This window comes from Rhinoraja longicauda, chromosome 6 (genome assembly GCF_053455715.1).
Source record: "Rhinoraja longicauda isolate Sanriku21f chromosome 6, sRhiLon1.1, whole genome shotgun sequence".
NCBI lineage: Eukaryota > Metazoa > Chordata > Chondrichthyes > Rajiformes > Arhynchobatidae > Rhinoraja > Rhinoraja longicauda.
The window spans coordinates 81,160,831-81,185,573 of NC_135958.1; positions in this window are offsets into that span (position 1 = coordinate 81,160,831).

Here is a 24,743-nt window from a genome sequence, read left to right on the forward strand (position 1 = left end):
GCCTAATTCTACTCCTATAACTTGTGAACTTGTTGAACCAGTGGATTCATTCAGAGAATGTCACCAGCCTGCGGTATCCTCCCTGACCAGACCTAACACCATCCTGCAAGAGGATAGGCACAAAATGCTGGAGTAACTCAGCGGGTCAGGCAGCATCTCTGGAGGGAAGGAATGTGTGACGTTTCACAGAGTGCTGGAGTAACTCAGCGGGTCAGGCAGCATCTCTGGAGAGAAGGAATGGGTGACGTTTCGGGTCGAGACTCTTCTTCAGACTGAAAGTCGTGGGAGAGGGAAATGAGAGATATAGACGGTGATGTAGAGAGATAAAGAACAATGAATGAAAGACATGTAAAAAGGTAACGATGACAAAGGAGACAGGCCATTGTTAGCTGTGCGTTGGGTGAGAACGAGAAGCTGGTGCGACTTGGGTGGGGGAGGGATGGAGAGAGAGAGAGGGATGGAGTGAGAGAAATCAATATTCATACCGCTGGGCTGTAAGCTGCCCAAGCGAAATGTGAGATGCTGTTCCTCCAATTTGCGTTTGGCCTCACTCTGTCAATGGAGGAAGCTCTCCCCTGACTCTCAGTCTGAAGAAGGGTCTCGAGCCGAAACGTCATCCATTCCTTCTCTCCAGAGATGCTGCCTGTCCCGCTGAGTTACTCCAGCACTTTGTGTCCATCTTTGGTGTAAACCAGCGTCTGCAGTTCCTTCCTGCAAGAGGGTTTGAGTTCCATGCCGCAGTGCGGTGGTCATTTAGCTTCCATATCTTTGTGAAAGGCGGTGAGGCCAATGTAAAATGGAGGGATGTTGTACAGAGCACCTTGTCACTAACCCTACCCCTGGCCCACACCTCCCTCTGCACCTCCTGCCCAGCGCTGGGCTGTGGCCTGGATCTGCTTACTGTCTGGCCTGAAGCTGCTTCAAAATAATTGATGCACCCTTGTTGATCAATATGTGAAATTGATACTGGTATTTTTCTGATCAGCACAGATAGGAACACAGAACTCAACGGGAAACCATGCCTGGCGGTGTATGTAGCAGCAGAGTGCACAGTAATCAGCTCCAGAAGTGAAATCAGCATCTCAAAGTGACCATAATCACAGGAAGGGATACAGCACGGCAGAGATTGTTACAGACACATTCATCTTGCCTCTGAATATACACACAGAGCGCTGGGGTAACCCAGTGGGTCAGGCAGCATCTGTGGAGAACATGGATAGGTGACGTTTCACAGAGCGCTGGAGTAACTCAGCAGGTCAGGCAGCATCTGTGGAGAACATGGATAGATGACGTTTCACAGAGTGCTGGAGTAACTCAGTGGGTCAGGCAGCATCTGTGGAGAACATGGATAAGTGACGTTTCACAAAGCGCTGGAGTAACTCAGCGGGTCAGGCAGCATCTGTGGAGAACATGGATAGGTGACGTTTCACAGAGTGCTGGAGTAACTCAACGGGTCAGGCAGCATCTGTGGAGAAAAGGAATGGGTGACATTTCGGGTCGATGCACCTTCATCAGACGACATCATCATCCCGACCCGAAACGTCACCCATTCCTTCTCTCCACAGATGCTGCCTGACCCGCTGAGTTACTCCAGCACTTTGTGTCTATCTTTCATCTATGTTAGGATGAATGTTAATGGGTCGATTGTAGATATAAAAAGCTGGAGTAACTCAGCGGGACAGGCAGCATCTCTGGAGAGAAGGAATGGGTGTCGTTATGGGTCGAGACCCTTCTTCAGACTGAGCGTCAGGGGAGAGGGAGACACAGAGATAAGAAAGTGTAAGGTATGAAAATGAGACACGGGGGTCCCTGCCTTCTCCCCATACCCCCTGACTCCGCTATCCTTAAGAGCTCTATCTAGCTCCCTCTTGAATGCATTCAGACAATTGGCCTCCAATTGGCAAGGTGTAAGCTGCCCAAGCCAAATATGAGGTGCTGTTCCTCCAATTTGCGCTGGGCCTCACTCTGACAATGGAGGAGGCCCAGGACAGAAAGGTCAGTGTGGGAGTGGGAGGGGGAGTTAACGTTCTGAGCCGCCGGGAGATCAGGTAGTTTTCGGGTGCACTGTTACAGATCTTCCCAGGTGGAGTGGCACTGCAGCGCAGCGGGTAGAGCTGCTGCCTCACAGCACCAGAGACCCGGGTTCCATCCCGACTGCGGGCGCCGTCTGTGCAGAGTTTGTACGTTCTCCCCGTGACCGCGTGGGTTTTCTCCGGGTGCTCCGGTTTCTTCCCACATGTCTAGGTTTGTAGGTTAAACGGCTATGGTAAGTTGTAAAAACAATTGTCCTCGTGTGGCCCACTGAGTCCGCGCTGACCAACAATCCCCGCACACTAACACGATCCTACACACACTAGAGACCATTTACAATTTATACCGAGGCAATTAACCTACAAACCCGTACGTCTTTGGAGTGTGGGAGGAAACCGGAGCACCCAGAGAAAACCCACGCGGTCACGGGGAGAACGTGAAAACTCCGTACAGACAGCGTCCGTGGTCGGGATGGAACCCGGGTCTCTGTCGCTGTGAGGCAGCAGCTCTACCCGCTGCACCACCGTGCCGGCCAAAGGCTGGTGTCAAAGAGCCAGTCAAGGCCCCGGCAGCCAAGGGCCCGCGATGTCGGTCGCTCGATCAGTGCTGTTCCATTTATATACTGCTCCTCTATTGTTGCAAATACCCCCCCCTGACCGCCAGCGAACAAAAGATACTCAGTGCAGAGGCTTGTAGGTAGATATGAGGACAGAGGACAAGAGACCCAGAGAACCAACAAGGTGGCGCAGCGGGTAGAGCTGCTGCCTCACAGCACCAGAGACCCGGGTTCCATCCTGACCACAGGTGCTGCCTGCACTGTGTGTCGGAAGGAACTGCAGATGCTGGTTTAAATCAAAGATAGACACAAAATGCTGGAGTAACTCAGCGGGACAGGCAGCATCTCTGGAGAGAAGGAATGGGTGACGTTTCAGGTTGAGACCATTCTTCGGGCTGTCTGCATAGAGTTTGTACGTTCTCCCCGTGACCTGCGTGGGTTTTCTCCGGGTGCTCCGGTTTCCTCCCACACTCCAAAGACGTGCAGGTTTGTAGGTTAACCGGCTTCGGTAAAACTTGCAAATCGTCCCTAGTGTGTGCAGGATAGTGTTAGTGTGCGGGGATCGCTGGTCGGCGCGGACTCGGTGGGCCGAAGGGCCTGTTTCCACGCTGTATCTAAACTAAACTGAACTATAGGACGTGGAAACAGGCCCCACACATGAACACAAGCCTACGCACTACGCATCAGCATGAGTCAGGCAAGTGATTGGTGGATGTAGGTGAAGGGATCCAGGTATCAAACAACCCCCCCCCCTCACCTGTATCCACCTATCACTGACCTGACTTTGTCCTGCCCCCACCTCTCTTTTTCATCTTCCCCCCCCCCCCCCCCGCTACAATCAGCCTGAAGAAGGGTCCGGACTTGAAACGTCACCTATCCATGTTCTCCACAGATGCTGCCTGACCCGCTGAGTTACTCCAGCACTCTGTGAAACGTTACCTATCCATGTTCTCCACAGATGCTGCCTGACCCGCTGAGTTACTCGGGTGGGGAGTGTGGGGAGTGGATTATACTGAAGGCTCTAGTGATCCCACTGTAATACTGCCTCTGCTCACATGATTATGTGAGAGCAAATGTTTCTGATGCAGGTTATTTGCAAAGGCTGATTTACACGATGAATTGCAATGTGCCAGGCTCTTGATTACACTTCCAGTGGTCTCCATTAGAACAAACTATCAATGAGCCTATGCCTTCATATACACGCCAAGCACAATGAATGACTGAACTAAAGTTAAAATGTTGCTCAATTATTCAGTGTTTAATGCCTGCTAATCCATCTCCTGCCTCATTGCACGTCGAGGCAGAGAACAATTTGAAAATGTAACGGTTCTAATATAAAGCACATTCTATTGTTTAGAGTTCTCCGCTGGTCTTAATGGTATCGGTTAATGTGGAGTTTGGGACCCGGGCTGCCACTAATTTTATTTTCTGTTGTTACTTGACATCCTGATACAAGCAAACACAAGCTGTTGTCAGCCAACTGCACCATCCTCCCACAACCACAGAGCAGTGTCTGAAGAAGGGTCTCGCTCGACCGTGCGGCACGGTGGCGCAGCGGTAGAGTTGCTGCCTTACAGCGAATGCAGCGCCGGAGACTCAGGTCATTAACCTACACACCTGCATGTCTCTTTGGAGTGTGGGAGGAAACCGAAGATCTCGGAGAAAACCCACGCAGGTCACGGGGAGAACGTACAAACTCCGTACAGACGGCGCCGTCTGTACGGAGTTTGCACGTTCTCCCCGTGACCTGCGTGGGTTTTCTCCGAGATCTTCGGTTTCCTCCCACACTCCAAAGACGTACAGGTTTGTAGGTTAATTGGCTGGGAAAATGTAAAAATTGTCCCTAGTGGGTGTAGGATAGTGTTAGTGTGCGGGGATCGCTGGGCGGCACGGACCCGGTGGGCCGAAGGGCCTGTTTCTGCGCCGTATCTCTAAATCAAAAAATCAAAATCGAAACCTCACCCATTCCTTCTCTCCAGAGATGCTGCCTGACCCGCTGAGTTACTCCAGCACTTTGTGTCTTTCTTCGGTGTAAACCAGCATCTGCAGTTCCTTCCTACACAACTTCCCCCAGCCACAACCACACACCCTCCACATCTGTGGGATTCTTTGCTGCAGGAGGCTGTGCCCTCTGGTCCTAGACTCTCCCACTAGTGGAAACATCCTCCCCACATCCACTCTATCCAGGACTTTCACTATTTGAATCCTCAGGAATCTGGACTTGGTAAAGGAGATGAGGGGGAATTTCTTTAGTCAGAGGGTGGTGAATCTGTGGGATTCTTTGCCACAGACGGCTGTGGAGGCCACAAGTCAGTGGATATTTTTAAGGCAGAGATAGATAGATTGTTGATTAGTGCGGGTGTCAGGGGTTATGGGGAGAAGGCAGGAGAATGGGGTTAGGAGGGAGAGATAGATCAGCCATGATTGAATGGCGGAGTAGACTTGATGGGCCGAATGGCCTAATTCTGCTCCTGTATCACTTCACCCAGAGAGTTTTGAATCTGTGGCTGTTTCAAGAGAGGGTATGATTTAGCTGTTAGGGCTAACGGAATCAAGGGATATGGGGAGAAAGCAGGAAGGGGGTACTGATTTTAGATGATCAGCCATGATCATATTGAATGGCGGTGCTGGCTCGAAGGGCCGAATGGCCTAGACCTGCACCTATTTTCTATGTTTCTATGTTTCTATGACCTAATGATTGAATAACTTGATGGGCCGAATGGCCTAATGCTGCTCCTATTAATCATGATCAGTGACGAATCCTGTTTGCCGCTCTGTGTGAGCTTTGTGGCAAGGTGTGGTGGGTGGGTGAATCACTGTGGTGATGTTGTACATAGAAACATAGATCATAGGTGCAGGAGGAGGCCATTCGGCCCTTCGAACCTGCACCACCATTCAATATCATATCATATCATATCATATCATATATATACAGCACGGAAACAGGCCTTTTCGGCCCACCAAGTCCGCGCCGCCCAGCGATCCCACTATCCTACACCCACTAGGGACAATTTTTACATTTACCCAGCCAATTAACCTACATACCTGTACGTCTTTGGAGTGTGGGAGGAAACCGAAGATCTCGGAGAAAACCCACGCAGGTCACGGGGAGAACGTACAAACTCCTTACAGTGCAGCACCCGTAGTCAGGATCGAACCTGAGTCTCCGGCGCTGCATTCGCTGTAAAGCAGCAACTCTACCGCGCTCAGTAACCTGCACCTGCCTTCTCTCCATACCCCCTGATCCCTTTAGCCACAAGGGCCACATCTAACTCCCTCTTAAATATAGCCAATGAACTGGCCTCAACTACCTTCTGTGGCAGATAATTCCACAGATTCACCACTCTCTGTGTGAAAAAAAACTTTCTCATCTCGGTCCTAAAAGACTTCCCCCTTATCCTTAAACTGTGACCCCTTGTTCTGGACTTCCCCAACATCGGGAACAATCTTCCCGCATCTAGCCTGTCCAACCCCTTAAGAATTTTGTAAGTTTCTATAAGATCCCCCCTCAATCTTCTAAATTCCAGCGAGTACAAGCCGAGTCTATCCAGTCTTTCTTCATATGAAAGTCCTGCCATCCAAGGGATCAATCTGGTGAACCTTCTCTGTACTCCCTCTATGGCAAGAATGTCTTTCCTCAGATTAGGAGACCAAAACTGTACGCAATACTCCAGGTGTGGTCTCACCAATGCCTTGTACAACTGCAGCAGAACCTCCCTGCTCCTATACTCAAATACCCTCGCTATGAATGCCAACATACCATTCGCTTTCTTCACTGCCTGCTGCACCTGCATGCCTACTTTCAATGACTGGTGTACCACGACATGGCTGATCATCCAGAATCAGTACCACGTTCCTGCTTTCTCCCCATACCCCTTGATTCCGTTAGCCCTAAGAGCTATATCTAACTCTCTCTTGAAAACCTCCAGTGAATCGGCCTCCACTGCCTTCAGTGGCAGAGAGTTCCACAGACTCACAACTCTCTGGGTGGGAGAGTTTTTCCTCGTCTCGGTGCTAGATGGCCGACCCCTGATTGTGAACCCGTGTTTGGCGCTGGTCTTGCTGGATTAGTCACGGACACAACACGTACCCCAGCTGTGGCGTGAGGAGGGCTGGCAGGTACTTGCCCACGTGGAGCTGGCTCTGGAGGGCCGGAGCGTGACCACAAGGAGCCCGCTTTGTATTCAAGTGGCGGCCTCACCGCTGTGAAGAATACTCTGTGAGGATGTGGGAGCTGAGAGTCAAACGCTGAGGCTCCCAGTTAAACATGGGGCGAGCGTGCAGATGGTGGTTGCTCACTGGGGATTACAGCAGGGGAGAGCGAGGGGGGGGGGGGAGTCCGTGTTTAAGCAATCCTTAATCTTCAATTAAAATGCAGCCCGTGAACCTCTCAGGGAGATGTGTTCCTCGACTTAAAACAAAGACGAACCGCAGCCGGCAGCAGCTTTTGGTCTGTGTTTGTGCGGCTGCTGAAGGAGGCACTGAAGATGAATAATCATCCCAGCAGCTTATTAGTGCCGGACCACGCAAATGTTTATTACCTTATCCTCTACAGCTCTCCTTTCCCCCTCCCCTGACTCAGTCTGAAGAAGGGTCTCAACCCGAAACGTCACCCAATCCTTCTCTCCACAGATGCTGCCTGACCCGCTGAGTTACTCCAGCACTCTGTGAAACGTCACCTATCCATGTTCTCCACAGATGCTGCCTGACCCGCTGAGTTACTCCAGCGTTGTGTGTCTATTACCTTTTCCAGATGTGACTGTTCGATGGGCAAGGTCTGACATCCTTTAGAGCCACAGAGCCACACAGTGTGGAAACAGGCCCTTCGGCCCAACTTGCCCATGCTGACCAACATGTTCCATCTACACTAGTCCCACCTGCCTGCGTTTGGTCCATATCCCCACAAACCTGTCCTATCCGTGTACCTGTCTAAATGTTTCTTAAATGTCCTAGCCTCACCTGCCTCCTCTGGCAGATTGTTCCACACACCCACCACCCTTTGTGTGGAAATGTTAGACCTAGGGTTCCTATCAGGGTCGGCACGGTGGCGCGGCGGTAGAGTTGCTGCCTTTCAATGCTGGCAATGCCGGAGTCCCGGGTGTCTGTACATAGTTTGTACGTTCTCCCCGTGACCTGCGTGGCAGTGGCAGTAAAGCCCGATCAAGGATAGTCCGAGGGTCATCAAAGAGGTAAATAGTAGTTCATGACTGCACACCTCCAGATTCAGGGGAAGTTTCTTCCCGGCTGTTATCAGGCAACTGAACCATCCTACCACACCCAGAGAGCAGTGCTGACCTCCCATCTACCACATTGGAGACCCTCGGACTATCCTTGATCGGACTTTGCTGGCTTTACCTTGCACTAAACGTTATTCCCTTGTCATGTATCTGTACACTGTGGACGGCTCGATTGTAATTGTGTATTGTCTTTCCGCTGACGGGTTAGTGCACAACAAAAGCTTTTCACTGTACCTCAGTACACGTGACCATAAACGAAACGAACCTGAACTGGTGTGTAAGAAGGAGCTGCAGATGCTGGTTTAAACCGAAGATAGACACAGAAAGCTGGAGTAACTCAGAGGGACAGGCAACATGTCCTGCTGAGTTACTCCAATAAACTGGACCGCTCTCTGGGTGTGGTAGGACGGTTCAGTTGCCTGATAACAGCCGGGAAGAAAATGTCCCTGAATCTGGAGGTGTGCGTTTACACACTTCTGTACCTCTTGCCCGATGGGAGAAGGGAGAAGAGGGAGTGACCGGGGTGAGACTGGTCCTTGATGATGCTGCTGGCCTTGCCGAGGCAGCATGAGGTGTAGATGGAGTCTGTGGAAGGGAGGTTGGTTTGTGTGATGGTCTGGGCTGCTGGCCTTGCCGAGGCAGCGTGAGGTGTAGATGGAGTCTGTGGGAGGGAGGTTGGTTTGTGTGATGGTCTGGGCTGCGTCCACGATTCTCTGCGATTTCTTGCTGGTCTTGGATGGAGCTGTTCCCAAACCGTGCTGTGATGCAGCCCCATAAAACGCTTTCTTTGGTCTTCATGAGTAGGGTAAAGGTGACCAGTCGAGACCCTTCCTCAGAGTCTAGGACCAGAGGAGAATGAGGAGGAATTTTTCGAGTCAGAGGGTGGTGAATCTGTGGGATTCATTGCCACAGACGGCTGTGGAGGCCACAAGTCTGTTGATATATTGCTAGAGCTGGATAGAGCTCTTAAGGATAGCGGAGTCAGGGGGTATGGGGAGAAGGCAGGAACGGGGTACTGATTGTGAATGATCAGCCATGATCACATTGAATGGTGGTGCGTACAGGCTCGAAGGGCCGAATGGCCTCCACCTATTGTCTATATTTAAGGCAGAGATAGACAGATTCTTGATCAGTGCGGGTGTCAGGGGTTATGGGGAGAAGGCAGGAGAATGGGGCTAGGAGGGAGAGAAAGATCAGCCGTGATTCAATGACGGAGTAGACTTGATGGGCCGAATGGCCTAATACTGCTGCTATCACTTGTGAACGTGAGTTGTGTGTTTAGCCCTGTGTGTCTGACCCTGACCATGGACCCCAGTGCAGGGTGATCTCTGCTGCCCTCGCAAGGCCCGCCTTGGAACTGCAGGGCATCATCGCTCACCGACAGAACTGTGCAGAGAGTTTAGTATAGTTTAGTTTAGTATAGTGTAGAGAGACAGCATGGAAACAGGCCCGTCAGCTCACCGAGTCCACGCCGACCAGCGATCACCCCGTACACCAACATTATCGTGCGCACAAGGGACAATTTACAATATTTACCGAAGCCAATTAACCTGCAACCCTGCTCGTCTTTGGAGTGTGGGAGGAAACCGGAGCACCCGGAGAAAACCCACGCGGCCCAATAAGTCAATAGACAACAGACAATAGGTGCAGGAGGAGGCCATTTGGCCCTTTGAGCCAGCAGCGCCATTCAATGTGATCATGGCTGATCATTCACAATCAGTACCCCGTTCCTGCCTTCTCCCCATACCCCCTGACTCCGCTATCCTTAAGAGCTCTATCTAGCTCTCTCTTGAATGCATCCAGAGAATTGGCCTCCACTGCCTTCTGAGGCAGAGAATTCCACAGATTCACAACTCTCTGACTAAAAAAGTTTTTCCTCATCTCTATTCTAAATGGCCTACCCCTTATTCTTAAACTGTGGCCCCTTGTTCTGGACTCCCCCAACATTGGGAACATGTTTCCTGCCTCTAACGTGTCCAACCCCTTAATAATCATATGTTTCGATAAGATCCCCTCTCATCCTTCTAAATTCCAGTGTATACAAGCCCAGTCGCTCCAGTCTTTCAACATACGACAGTCCCGCCATTCCGAGAATTAACCTAGTAAACCTACGCTGCAAGTCCACTCCATTCAATCATGGCTGATCTATCTCTCCCTCCCAACCCCATCCTCCTACCTTCACCCCATAACCCCTGACACTTGTACTAATCTACGGGTCACAAACTCCGTACAGACAGCACCTGAGGTCAGGACTGAACCCGGGTCTCTGGCGCTGTAAGGCAACAGTAGAGTTGCTGCCTCACAGCGCCAGAGACTGGGTACGATCCTGACCTCAAGCGCTGTCTGTGTGGAGTTTGTTTGTACGATATCCCCGTGACCTGCGTGGGTTTTCTTCGGGTTTCCTCCCACACTCAAAAGACGTGCGGGTTTGTGGGTTAATTGGTGACTGGACGAGCCTGGCAGATAACGCCGTCTCTAATTTCCTTCCGAGGGCAGCCGTGGCCAACAACACCGTGGTTACCTATTAATGTGGCTTCATTGCCCACAGCGGGAGCTCAGACAGAGTGTGCACAGGCCCTGTGATCTCAGTCATGCTCGCTGCCCTTTATTACAGATCACCGCTGAGACGTTCTCCAAGCCTGGGGCTGCCATCCTAACGAGACTCCGCGAGGAGAAGAGAGGGGATGGGCGGAGAGAAACGATCAGACTCTAACGGGGGAAATTATCCTTCTGTTCAGTGATGAGAGAGTCCAGCGCCTCTCTGGTCAAGAGACGGAAAACTGTAAACAAACCTCACATCTCCAACCTCACATCAGGCAGCATCTGTGGAGAACATGGATAGGTGACGTTTCACAGAGTGCTGGAGTAACTCAGCGGGTCAGGCAGCATCTCTGGAGAACATGGATAGGTGACGTTTCACAGAGTGCTGGAGTAACTCAGTGGGTCAGGCAGCATCTGTGGAGAACATGGATAGGTGACGTTTCAGGTGGGGACCTTTCTTCAAGTCAAGTCAAGAATGTTTTATTGTCACATGTACCAACATGGACCTAAAATATTACCTATCCATGTTCTCCACAGATGCTGCCTGACCCGCTGAGTTACTCCAGCACTCTGTGTCTACTTTTGTAAACCAGAATCTGCAGTTCCTTGTTTCTACCTCCAGTTACAATATTGGCCTTCAAGAGATTCAAGTGGTGCCACTCAGGCTGGTGAATAGAAGGTGATAGTCTTTAGTGATGAGGTGGCATAACGGGTAGAGCCACTGCCTCACAGCGCCAGAGACCCGGGTTCCATCCTGACCTCGGGTGCTGTGTGTGTGGAGTTTGCACGTTCTCCCCGTGACCGCGTGGGTTTCCTCCGGGCGCTCCGGTTTCCTCCCACACTCCAAAGACGTGCGGGTTTGTAGGTTAATCGGCCCCTCTGTAAATTCCCCCCTAGTGTGTCGGGAGTGGATGGGAAAGTGGGATAATACGGAACTAGTGTGTGAATGGGCGATCGCTGGTCAGCACGGACTCGGTGGGCCGAAGGGCCTGTTTCCGCGTGGTGTATCTCTAATCTAAACGAAACTAATGACAGGAAAACGGAGCCCGCATTTCTCAACATTCCCTACAGACTGAGTGAAAGTGTTACATCCCCCCCACTCCATTACACTGATGATATATTCAATTCAGCTTTAACTGTGCCTTTTATATGGTTGGAGGAGATATTACACAAAGCCCTGGGGCAGAATATCATGACGTTCTCTTAATGAAACCCTGGAGGCGGCTAATGGGCTTAAATAACACAAAGACAAGTAAGAAGTGATGGCTGGCCCAGCCTGCTCTGCAGCGCTGCCAACCGGCCCGTGTTAGCCGGGACATCCCGTATTTTGGGCTACATTGGTTTGTCCCGTATTAGTAGGGTTGCCAACTTCCTCACTCCCAAATAAGGGACAAAGGGTGACGTCACCGCCCCGCGCCCCACGTGACCTCACCCCGCCAGCGGCCACGTGCTCCCGCTCCACCAATGGCGGCCGCCCGGGAGCACGTGGCCGCTGGCTGGGTGAGGCGTGGGGCGCGGGGCGGTGACATCGCCTTGTCCCGTATTTGGGAGTGAGGAAGTTGGCAACCCTCCTGCTCTGTAACCCCTTCCTCACAACCACCTCCCTCTGGTTCCTATTCACTATTCCCCTCTCACCTTACACCTATGGTTTACATAAAAACATAGAAACACAGAAAGTCTGTGCAGGAGGAGGCCAGTCGGCCCTTCGAGCCTGTACGCACCGCCACTCAATGTGATCATGGCTGATCATTCTCAATCAGTACCCCGTTCCTGCTTTCTCCCCATACCCCTTGATTCTGTTAGCTCTAAGCACTAAATCTATATTACCAATATACTGTATATAATACGTACATGTTAGACAGTTTTCAACTCATAGCGTGATACAGTGTGGAAACAGGCCCTTCGGCCCATCTTGCCCACACCGGCCAACATGTCCCAGCAACACTAGTCCCACCTGCCTGCATTTGGCCCATATCCCTCCAAACCTGAACTATCAATGTACCTGTCTAACTGTTTCTTAAACATTGCAATGCTACCTGTCTCAATTCCCTCCTCCGGCAGCTCGTTCTAGACACCCACCACCCTCTGTGTGAAAGAAAATAACTGCAGATGCTGGTACAAATCAAAGGTATTTATTCACAAAGTGCTGGAGTAACTCAGCAGGTCAGGCAGCATCTCTGGAGAGAAGGAATGGGTGACGTTTCGGGTCGAGACCCTTCTTCAGACATTCTGTGTGAAACAAGTTATCCCTCAGATTCCTATTAAATGTTACGTTTTACACACCTCTACAAGACCACTCCTCATCCTCCTGCGCTCCAAGGAATACAGCCCCAGCCTGCCCCAACCTCTCCCTGTAACTCAGGCCCTCAAGTCCTGGCAACATCCTCGTATCCCTGCTTCGTATTTTCTTCACAAAAGTATGTCTGCATCAAAAGATAAATGTGGACAGGACTAGCAATCCCATCGACATGATTTCCATGATTTCATCGTTACTCTTACTCCCCCAGCAGTTAACTATTAGGACAGTAAATTGCTTCAGAAATAACTGTTGTGCTGAGACCTGCGGCATTAATAATGTACAGATTGTCAGCAAATTGCAGGGGGCAATTTTTCACCGTATCTGCAACTCCCCGTGATCATACGCACGCCAATAAACTCCAAATTTGAATCGTGAATGACTTGGTTACCTGCGACTCTCCCAGCGACAGATGATAGACACAGAGTGCTGGAGTAACTCAGCGGGTCAGGCAGCATCTGTGGAGAACATGGATAGGTGACGTTTCACAGAGTGCTGGAGTAACTCAGCGGGTCAGGCGGCATCTGTGAAGAGAACATGGATAGGTGACGTTTCACAGAGTGCTGGAGTAACTCAGCGGGTCAGGCGGCATCTGTGGAGAACATGGATAGGTGACGTTTCACATAGTGCTGGAGTAACTCAGCGGGTCAGGCGGCATCTGTGAAGAGAAGGAATGAGTGACGTTTCGAGTCTGAAGAAGGGTCTTGACCCGAAACGTCACCCATTCCTTCTCCCCACAGATGCTGCCTGTCCCGCTGAGTTACTCCAGCTTTCGGTGTCTATCTTCGAAGTAAACAAGTGGAACATGTTTACATTGTGTGTTTGTAGGTCAGCATGTACGGAATGGGCCGAAGGGCCTGCCTCCACGCTGTAGAACTAATCTAATGGCAATGCTTGGTAATGCAGTCATCTCCATCACTTTCCATAATTTAACATAATCTGCTGATTCTGATAGTCTTTCAACTTCAAGAACACCAATTAAGGGAAAGCTCATTTCAGATAACCTTTATACCTGTGTTTCTCATCCAGTTATTGATAATTGTTTGACATTTTATGGAGGCTGTTAATAACTTGTAATAATAGGATAGCTCCTCTTTAAAAAGACATGTAAAGCCTAAAAATGGCAATAGATACATTTTCCTTCTGGGCTGACAGGAGTGCCGGAGAGCCTGGTTGGATCCTGACCTGTGTGGAGTTTGCACGTTCTTCCTGTGACCGTGTGGGCTTCCTCCGGGCGCTCCGGTTTCCTCCCACGTCCTGGGGAGTAGGGGAGAAAGTAGGGGAGAAAGTGGGAGAACATCGGACTAGAGTGTGGGGATCGCAGGTCGGCGTGGACTCGGTGGGCCGAAGGGCCTCTTTCCGTGCTGTATCTCTAAACATGTTCCCAATGTTGGGGGAGTCCAGAACAAGGGGCCACAGTTTAAGAATAAGGGGTCGGCCATTTAGAACGGAGATGAGGAAGAACTTTTCCAGTCAGAGAGTTGTGAATCTGTGGAATTCTCTGCCTCAGAAGGCAGTGGAGGCCAATTCTCTGAATGCATTCAAGAGAGAGCTGGATAGAGCTCTTAAGGATAGCGGAGTCAGGGGGTACGGGGAGAAGGCAGGAACGGGGTACTGATTGAGAATGATCAGCCATGATCACATTAAATGGAAGCGTTGGCTCGAAGGGCCGAATGGCCTCCTCCTGCACCTATTGTCTATTGTCTAAACTAAACTAAACTAAACTAAACTAATGCCAACACTTGGCTTTCTGAGATGCAGCCCCACTCTGGATACAGGTCTACGATAGGTTCAGATTGGTTAGGTCATCAGTCATACAGGTCAACCTGCCCACACTGACCAACATGTCCCAGCCTCACCCATCCCTGCCCACACTGACCAACATGTCCCAGCCTCACCCATCCCTGCCCACACTGACCAACGTGTCCCAGCCTCACCCTTCCCAGGGATGAGTAGCTCAACCTATGATGAGCGTTTGTTGGCACTGGGCCTGTACTCGCTGGAGTTTAGACGGATGAGGGGGACCTCATTGAAACGTACAGAACAGTGAGCGACATAAGGAATTGGAGACCCATCACATTGTTAAATGTAGACTACAAGATCCTGTCTAAGGCCATCGCCAACCGGGTCAAGTCTGCTCTGGGACAGGTGATCCACCCGGACCAAACCTGTGCTGTACCTGGCCGGAAAATCTCAGACAGCCTGGTGCTGCTGAGAGATACCATTGCCTACGTGCAGGACAGACGGGTGGATGCCTGCCTGGTCAGCTTGGACCAGGAGAAGGCCTTCGACAGGATATCGCACACGTACATGAAGGACATGCTCTCCAAAATGGGCTTTGGGGAGGGAATCAGGAAGTGGATACAACTGCTCTACACCGATATCTGTAGTGCAGTCCAAATTAATGGGTGGGAATCGGACAGCTTCCCCGTCAGGACTGGAGTCAGGCAGGGTTGCCCTCTCTCCCCTGTCTTGTTCGTCTGTTGCATTGAACCCTTTGCCGAATCCATCAGGAAGGATGCGAGCATAAGAGGAGTGACACTGCCAGGCAGTGGGGGCACTCAGGTCAAGGCCTCCCTGTACATGGACGATGTCGCCGTCTTCTGCTCGGATACAGGGTCGGTCCGCAGACTGATCAGCGTCTGCGACCAGTTTGAGTTGGCCACGGGGGCCATGGTAAACCGCAGGAAGAGCGATGCCATGCTCTTTGGCAACTGGCCCGACTGATCTTCCATCCCCTTCACCATCAAGCCTGACTTCCTGAAGGTGCTGGGGATCTGGTTCGGGAAGGCTGAGGCGTGTAACAAGAATTGGCTGGAGCGGATAGCCAAGGTGGGGAAGAAGCTGGAGCTGTGGAAGCAGCGCTCCCTCTCCATCACGGGGAAAAACCTGGTCATCAGGTGTGAGGTGCTCTCGGGGCTGCTGTACTTGGTGCAAGTGTGGCCCGTCCCTCCCTCCTACGCCAGGGGGATCACCCGGGCCGTCTTCCACTTCATCTGGGGGTCGGCGATGGACCGGGTGCGACGGGCCACAATGCACAAGTCGGCAGACAACGGGGGTAAAGGCGTGCCCAACGTCGCCCTCATCCTGATGGCCACCTTCGTGTGTGGCTGCATCAGGCGGAGCATAGAGCCAAGGCACGTGGGCACCAAATGCCACTACCTGCTGAGGTTCTACCTGTCCCCGGTGTTGCGAAGGATGGGCCTGGCGCAGATGCCACGCAATGTGCCAGTCAGCTGGACATTGCCGAACCATCTGTCGCTCGTGGAAAGGTTCTTCCGGACCAACACCTTTGACCACAAGTCCATCGGGCAGTGGTCAGCACGGAACGTCCTGCAGGCACTGCAGGGGAATGACTCCATGGATCCTGTGGCGTGGTTCCCAGAGCAGACTGCCCAGCTTGTCTGGCAAAATGCCTCATCGCCAGAACTCACCAACAAGCACCAAGACCTGGCTTGGCTGGCGGTGAGGGGAGCCCTCCCAGTCAGATCCTTCCTGCACCGCCGGAACCTCACTACCGGCGCACGCTGCCTCCGGGACGGCTGCTACGGAGAGGAGACGGTGGCCCACCTCTTCACAGAGTGTGGATTTGCCAAGAGAGTCTGGAGAGGTCTGCAGGGGTCCCTGTCACGATTCATTCCGAGCAGCTCCGTCACAGAGGATTCTGTGATCTACGGACTGTTCCCAGGGACGCATTCGGAGACTGACATCGAGTGCTGCTGGAAGGTCATCAACTCGGTGAAAGACGCCCTTTGGTCTGCCTGAGCTTTGTTGACCTCCCAGCGGAGCGAGCTGTCCATCGGGGAATGTTGCCGACTGGCCCGCTGCAGGAGTATGTGCTGAGGGACACACTGAAGCTTGGTGCAGCCAACGCCAAGGCCCTGTGGGGGAGGACCACAGTCTAGGGTCCTTCCGCTGCTGGACATGGGGGGCAGGGTGTGGTGGAGAGAGACGCCCCTCCAAATAAGGGATACTGGGTAAATGTCTGTAAATGTCTAAGTGAATGCCTGTATCGAATGTAACCTCCGGAAATGTCGGATGGGCTTGTTAAAAAATATGTTTTGTAAATGATATTTATTACTTGAATAAAGTATTTTTTGATATAAAAAATTTAAAAAAGTACAGAACAGTGAGCGGCTTGGATAGAGTGGATGTGGAGAGGATGTTTCCACTAGTGGGAGAGTCTAGGACCAGAGGGCACGACCTCAGAATTAAAGGACGTTCTTTTAGGAAGGAGATGAGGAGAAATTTATTTAGTCAGAGGGTGGTGAATCTGTGGGATTCTTTGCCACAGAAGGCTGTGGAGGCCACAAGTCAGTGGATATTTTTAAGGCAGAGATAGATAGATTCTTGATTAATGTGGGTGTCAGGGGTTATGGGGAGAAGGCAGGAGAATGGGGTTAGGAGGGAGAGATAGATCAGCCATGGTTGAATGGCGGAGTAGACTTGATGGGCCGAATGGCCTGATTCTACTCCTATCACCCACCTTATGACCCACCTGTCTGCGTTTGGTCCATATCCCTCCAAACCTGTCCTATCCATGTACCTGTTTCACTGTTTCTTAAACGTTGGGATAGTCCCAGCCTCAACTACCTCCTCTGGCATCTTTTTCCATACACCCACCACCCTCTGCGTGAAAACGTTGCCCCTTGAGTTCTTATTAAACCTTTTCCCCTTCACCTTGAACCTATGTCCTCTGGTCCTCAATTCCCCTACTCTGGGCAAGAGATTCTGTGCATCTACCCGATCAATAGTCAATAGTCAATAGTCGTTTATTTGTCACATACACATAAATGTGTAGTGAAATGAAACATTACCCGCAGTTGAACAATAAGACCAATAAGAATAATCAATAAGAATGCAATAACACATACAATCACAACTAACACCAAACAAAAAGAAACATCCATCACAGTGAGTCTCCTCCAATCCCTCCTCACTGTGATGGAAGGCCAAAAATGTCTTTTTCTCTTCCCTGCCGTCTTCTCCCGCGGTCAGGCTGTTGGATTTGCCACGTCGGGGCGGTCGGGGCTCCCGATATTGAAGCCCCCGCTGGGCGGTGAAAGGTCAACGGCCTATTCCAGGCCGCGCCGGATGGTGAAAGGTCCGCGGCGGGCCGACCCAAGCCACGCGATTCGGGGCGGGCGAACACGCTGCCTCTGCCGCTGCCGGAGCTCCCGATGTCGGCCCCCATCCAGGGGCCTGCGGGCTTCCGACGTCCACGCGGCCCGCGCCGGAGCATCCGGAGACGAATCGCAGCCGCTCCCGCAGCATCCGCAGGCAGCCAGCGCCGCAGGTGGTGAGTCCGGGCCACGGGCTCTGCGAACCAGAGCCCCAGGTGGTCCCAGGTGCATGGCCGGTGGTAGGCCGCAACAGGAACGGAGACACGACACAGAAACAAAGGTCGCGTCTCCGTTCGGGAGAGAGAATTTTACAGTTCCCGTTCCCTCCCACCCCCCCCCCCCCAAACATAACATACAAACACTACACCATATTAAAACTACAATTCATACAAAACAACAAAAAACACAAAAGACAGACGGACTGCAGGCAAGCCGCAGCTGCGACGGCAGCGCTGGCTCCTCTCATGATTTTGTACACCTCTATAAGATCTCCCCTCATCCTCCTGCGCTCCATGGAATAGAGACCCAGCCTGCCCCAACCTCTCCCTGTAGCTGAGGCCCTTCGAGTCCTGGCAACATCCTCGGGCATCTCTGGCCCCAGAAGCTGCCTCACAGTTCCAAACGGAGGAATTCCTTTCTCTCCACATTTCACGACCTTTTATAAACTTGCCTCCTGCAACACTCTGGGTTTGGTGAGGGAGATTCCAACAGCAATAGCCATCATTTAGCGAATAACATTCACGGTTAACTGTTGTGATATTGCTGGGACTACTTTGTGTATCCAAGAACTACTTTGTATGGCTGTGTATATAAGTGATGGGTGTGATTAGGTGGTCACTCTGGATGCAGGTGGCCATGGAATAAACAGCCTGGAGTTGAGCTCCAGCAATGTCACCTTTTACACAAGTGTGTACATGTGGTCCGTCCAGAGTCACAAGGTACAACAGGTACCGGACCACGAAGAACAACATGGTGGCAGTGGCTTGGTGTTTCGCCTAGGGAGGGAATGAAGCATGCTGCCCGAGCAGAAAAGGTTCAAAAGAAGAAAAAAAAGCCCTCAAGGGAAACAATACAAAAGAAAAGTTTCCAGCTCGGTACGGGACGTTTGGAGTGGAGTGCATCCCGACAGGGCCAGTGTGAGTTGGTACATAGTTACCTGCTCAGTAGTCATTGGCGCAGAGTTGCCGACGTGACGCTGCAAGCTGCTGGGGGCGGTGCGTGTAGGCCCACGTCGGTGCGTGTAGGCCCACGTCGGTGCGTGTAGGCCCACGTCGGTGCGTGTAGGCCCACGTCGGTGCGTGTAGGCCCACGTCGGTGCGTGTAGGCCCACGTCGCGCCCCAGCACCTGTGTAGGCCCGAGATTAGAAGCCTGCGACTGCTTCGCGGGGGAGAGACCGGGAGATCCGACACACACGGAGATGTGCGGCGACCGGGTTAGACCGACACCCACTGAGGTGAGTGGTGACCGGGAGACCCGACACCCACGGAGGTGTGCGGCGACCGGGGAAGGCCGACACCCACGGAGGTGCAGCGGCCGGTAAGGCCGAGGCACTAAATACTCACCCAGGCGCGTCGACCGTAGAGTCGGGACGGCCCTGGGCCCGAGGCAGCGGCAGCGCGTTGGAATTGCGCGGCAGCTGCCGGGAGCACCTGTGGGCGGGGCCGGGGAGCACCTGTGGGCGGGGCCGGGGAGCACCTGTGGGCGGGGCCGGGGAAGCACCTGTGGGCGGGGCCGGGGAGCACCTGTGGGCGGGGCCAGAGCGCACTGCAGCGGAGGCGCGATCGCACCGCGATTACAGCAGTGCCAGCCCAGCAGTGCCAGCCCAGCAGTGGGAGCCCAGCAGTGGGAGCCCAGCAGTGCCAGCCCAGCAGTGGGAGCCCAGCAGTGGGAGCCCAGCAGTGGGAGCCCAGCAGTGGGAGCCCAGCAGTGGGAGCCCAGCAGTGGGAGCCCAGCAGTGCCAGCCCAGCAGTGGGAGCCCAGCAGTGGGAGCCCAGCAGTGGGAGCCCAGCAGTGGGAGCCCAGCAGTGCCAGCCCAGCAGTGGGAGCCCAGCAGTGCCAGCCCAGCAGTGGGAGGCCAGCAGTGGGAGCCCAGCAGTGCCAGCCCAGCAGTGCCAACCCAGCAGTGGGAGCCCAGCAGTGGGAGCCCAGCAGTGGGAGCCCAGCAGTGCCAGCCCAGCAGTGCCAACCCAGCAGTGGGAGCCCAGCAGTGGGAGCCCAGCAGTGCCAACCCAGCAGTGGGAGCCCAGCAGTGCCAACCCAGCAGTGGGAGCCCAGCAGTGCCAGCCCAGCAGTGGGAGGCCAGCAGTGGGAGCCCAGCAGTGCCAGCCCAGCAGTGCCAACCCAGCAGTGGGAGCCCAGCAGTGGGAGCCCAGCAGTGGGAGCCCAGCAGTGCCAGCCCAGCAGTGCCAACCCAGCAGTGGGAGCCCAGCAGTGGGAGCCCAGCAGTGCCAACCCAGCAGTGGGAGCCCAGCAGTGGGAGCCCAGCAGTGGCAGGCAAATCATGGTGGTGGAGCATCTAGAGCCTACACTACGTTTGATCTACATAGCACGTCTTCTTGATATGGAACAAAATGAATATTTTGTGTTTAATGACCTGTGTAGTGATCTGTGTACTGAAAGCTTAATGTATTATATTTGATGCTTTTGTATAAATGTATATATCTGTGGAGTGACCACACGGAGTGAGTGACCACACGGAGTGAGTGACCACCCGGAGATGAGTGACCACACGGAGTGAGTGACCACACGGAGTGAGTGACCACCCGGAGATGAGTGACCACCCGGAGATGAGTGACCACCCGGAGATGAGTGACCACACGGAGATGAGTGACCACCCGGAGATGAGTGACCACACGGAGTGAGTGACCACACGGAGTGAGTGACCACACGGAGTGAGTGACCACACGGAGTGAGTGACCACACGGAGATGAGTGACCACACGGAGTGAGTGACCACACGGAGTGAGTGACCACACGGAGTGAGTGACCACACGGAGTGAGTGACCACCCGGAGATGAGTGACCACACGGAGTGAGTGACCACACGGAGTGAGTGACCACACGGAGTGAGTGACCACACGGAGTGAGTGACCACACGGAGTGAGTGACCACACGGAGTGAGTGACCACACGGAGTGAGTGACCACACGGAGTGAGTGACCACCCGGCGATGAGTGAAATTCCGCAGAGGAGTGACCACCATGATGGCGAAAAAAAGCAATTGTGTTTAATTGTGTTTAGTTGTGTTATTGGTTTTGTTTGCAAAAAGCAATGGTGTTTTGGTTTTGTTTGTTAAATATATTTTAGCCCTCGAATGGTAAAGAAAACAATTTTATATAAGACAAGGGGGATGTTGTGATATTGCTGGGACTACTTTGTGTATCCAAGAACTACTTTGTATGGCTGTGTATATGTGATGGGTGTGATTAGGCGGTCACTCTGGATGTAGGTGGCCACGGAATAAACAGCCTGGAGTTGAGCTCCAGCAATGTCACCTTTTACACACGTGTACATGTGGTCCGTCCAGAGTCACTAAAGGTACAACAGGTACCGGACCACGAAGTACAACATTAACCACAAGCCGTTTAAGACTGCCACTGATAATGTATCAGGTAACTCCTTATCTCTGGAGATGTTTATCGCTAGGCTCGATATCCGCGGCAATAAACGTCCTCATCTGCTGCCACGCGCATTTCTCTTTACATCCGAACCTCCACCGACAAGGGTCGGCACGGTGGCGCAGCGGGTAGAGCTGCTGCCTCACGGCGCCAGAGACCCGGCTTCCATCCTGACCGCAGGTGGAGCTTGGAGCTTGCACGTTCTCCCCGTGACCACGTGGGTTTTCTCCGGGTGCTCCGGTTTCCTCCCACCCTGACATGCCCAGTCTCCTCACTCTCCACCCCGTCGCTGAGTTACTCCAGCATTTTGTGTCCATCTTCGGTGTAAACCAGCATCTGCTGTTCTGTCTGACCTGAGACAGTGTCAGGGTCTGACCTGTCAGTGACTGGCCTGGGCCTAGACCTGGTCCATCCCAGGACTGACCAACCACCCTCATTGAGGATCATAGGGCAGCGTGTGTGTGTATGTATGTGTGTGTGTGTGTGTGTGTGTGGGGGGGGGGTGTGTGTGTGTGTGTGTGTGTGGGGGGGGGTGTGTGTGTGTGGTGTGTGTGCGTGGGGGGGGTGTGTGTGTGTGCGTGTGTGTGTGTGTGTGTGGTGCCGCTGTGAGCATCGCAGTGTTGCGTGCAGTACCACAGTGCGCCGGGAAGGAACTGAAACGGGGAATTCAAAGCTTTCTTTTCATTTGGAGATCTGTGGATGGAGAATGTTTTGATTCTTTTCCTAACGATGAAAGGATGCAAGCACGCACACACATACATACACACACACATGTACACATACACACACACGCGCACACACACACACATGTACACACACACAGTCACACACATACGTGTACACACTACACACACACATGTACACACACACACGTACACAGACATACACACACATGCACACACACATGTACACATTCACACGCACACACATGTACACACACATACACACACTGTTATGTACACACACACACACAAATGTACGCATACACACACCCACCTATACACTCAGGCAATGAGGGAGACAGAGATGGACACCAGGGAGAGAGAGAGAGACACACACAGAGACACACAGAGAGGCGCAGAGAGAGAGAGAGAGGGAGAGACACAGAGAGAGAGAGCCTCAGGTTGCGGTAGGCCGGTGCCTGGTAACAGCTTGTATTTGCCTGTATCAGGATGTCAAGTAACAGCAGAGAAAGGAATGAGTGGGCGTTCTGGTCCCTGGAGGATAGTGGAGGGTCGGTCACCACAGAGGTGGGCAGTAGCTCAGCAACGCTCTGTGGGTGGGGTGGATAAGTCTGGGGAGAGGGGGAGAGGAATGAAACGGTCCAGAGCAAATCACCGCCAGCCCCGATGACCAAGGGAAGGTGGAGCCCACAATGATCCATTGTTGGCTGTGGGAGAGGTGATAATGAAGGTGTGACTAGCAGTTTGACTAGTGTGGGAGGGGCAGAGAGAGAGAGAGGGAGGGGGTGCAAGGTTTGTGCTGCTGTGAGTAACAATTTCATTGCCCCGTTTCGGGACGTGTGAGAATAAAACGCGACTCTCGGCCGGCCCGGGTAATTAACGCAGAGTCCCGTTAAATGCCCCTGCACACCATTACTCTGCAGCGCAGCGGGTAGAGCCGCTACCTCACAGTGCCAGAGACCCGGGCTCCATCCTGACCACGGGTGCTGTCTGTGTGGAGTTTGCAAGTCCCCCCACATCCCAAAGACGTGCGGGTTTGTTGGTTAATCGGCCCCTCTGTAAACTGCCCCCGGTGGATGTGAAATGGACAGGTGATGTTTCAGGTTTGAACGCTTCTCCTGCCTCAAACCGGGCGGTCGCGGCGGCGCGCCTTACAGCACTTGCAGCGCCGGAGTTTTCACGTTCTCCCCGTGACCTGGTGGGTTTTTTCCAGGTGCTCTGGTTTCTTCCCACACTCCAAAGACGTGCAGGTTTGTCGGTTAACTGGCTTCAGTGTAAATTGTAAATTGTCCCTGGTGTGTGTAGGATAGTGTTAGTGTGCGGGGATCGCTGGGCGGTGCGGACCCGGTGGGCCGAAGGGCCTGTTTCCGCGCTGTATCTCTAAACTAAACTAAACCATCAGGTTTGGGTTTATTATCGGCCACGTGTATCGAGGTACAGTGAAAAGCTTTGTTCTGCACGCGATCCAAACAGATCAGATGATATTATACATAAATACAATGAAGCCAAACTCACGTACAACAGGTGGAGCAAAGGGGAAGATACAGAGTGCAGAATGTAGTTCTCAGCATCATCCAAACATCTGTCACAACCTCCCCCCCTCCCTGCCCACCAGCCTCTCCAGCCAATCAACCTGGCAATGGAGAGGATGTTTCCACTAGTGGGAGAGACTAGGACTAGAGGGCACAGCCTCAGAATTAAAGGACGTTCCTTTAGGAAGGAGATGAGGAGGAACTTCTTCAGTCAGAGGGTCATAGAGTCATAGAGTCATAGTGATACCGTGTGGAAACAATCCCCTTCGACCCACCGAGTCGGCGCCGCCCAGCGATCCCCGTACACGAGCATTATCCCACACACCAGGAACTATTTACAATATTTTTTAAAGCCAATTAACCTACAATTTTGCGCGTCTTTGGAGTGTGGGAGGAAACCGGAGCGCCCGGAGAAAACCCACGCAGGTCACGGGGAGAACGTACAAACTCCGTACAGACAGCGCCCGTAGTCAGGATGGGACCCGGGTCTCTGGCGCTGTCAGGCAGCAGCTCTACCCGCTGCGCCACTGTGCGGTCACTGTGGCCTGGGGAAGCTCTCATGACAGCCGATGATGGTATTCCACACATCAGAGGCATCCTCAGCTCAGTGACAATGGCCGGCTCTCTTACTAATGACAGGAGGAACACGTCAGGAAAGTTATCGGGATTAATTTCATCGGTTCTCTGAGAAATGCAGGTGTGTTTAGCTGGTGACTCTTCCCAGGACTCGAGAATGACTCTGTAAAACTGACAGATGCCACAACGTAGTCGGGTGTATGGAACGAGCTGCCAGAGGAGGTAGTTGAGGCTGGGACTATCCCAGCATTTAAGAAACAGTTATATAGGTACATGGATAGGACAGGTTTGGAGGGATATGGGCCAAGCGCAGGCAGGTGGGACTAGTATAGCTGGGGCATGTTGGCCGGTGTGGGCGAGTTGGGCCGAAGGGCCTGTTTCCACACTGTATCACTCTATGAAAGGGAGACAAAAGCCGTCAGATAAGGAAGGAAGCGGAGTGAAATGTAAAGTTGGAGGGAGGGATATGGGTGGGAGAGCAGGGGGTGGAGGGGAGGGGGTGGAGGGGAGGGGGTGGAGGGGAGGGGGTGGGAGAGCAGGGGGTGGAGGGGAG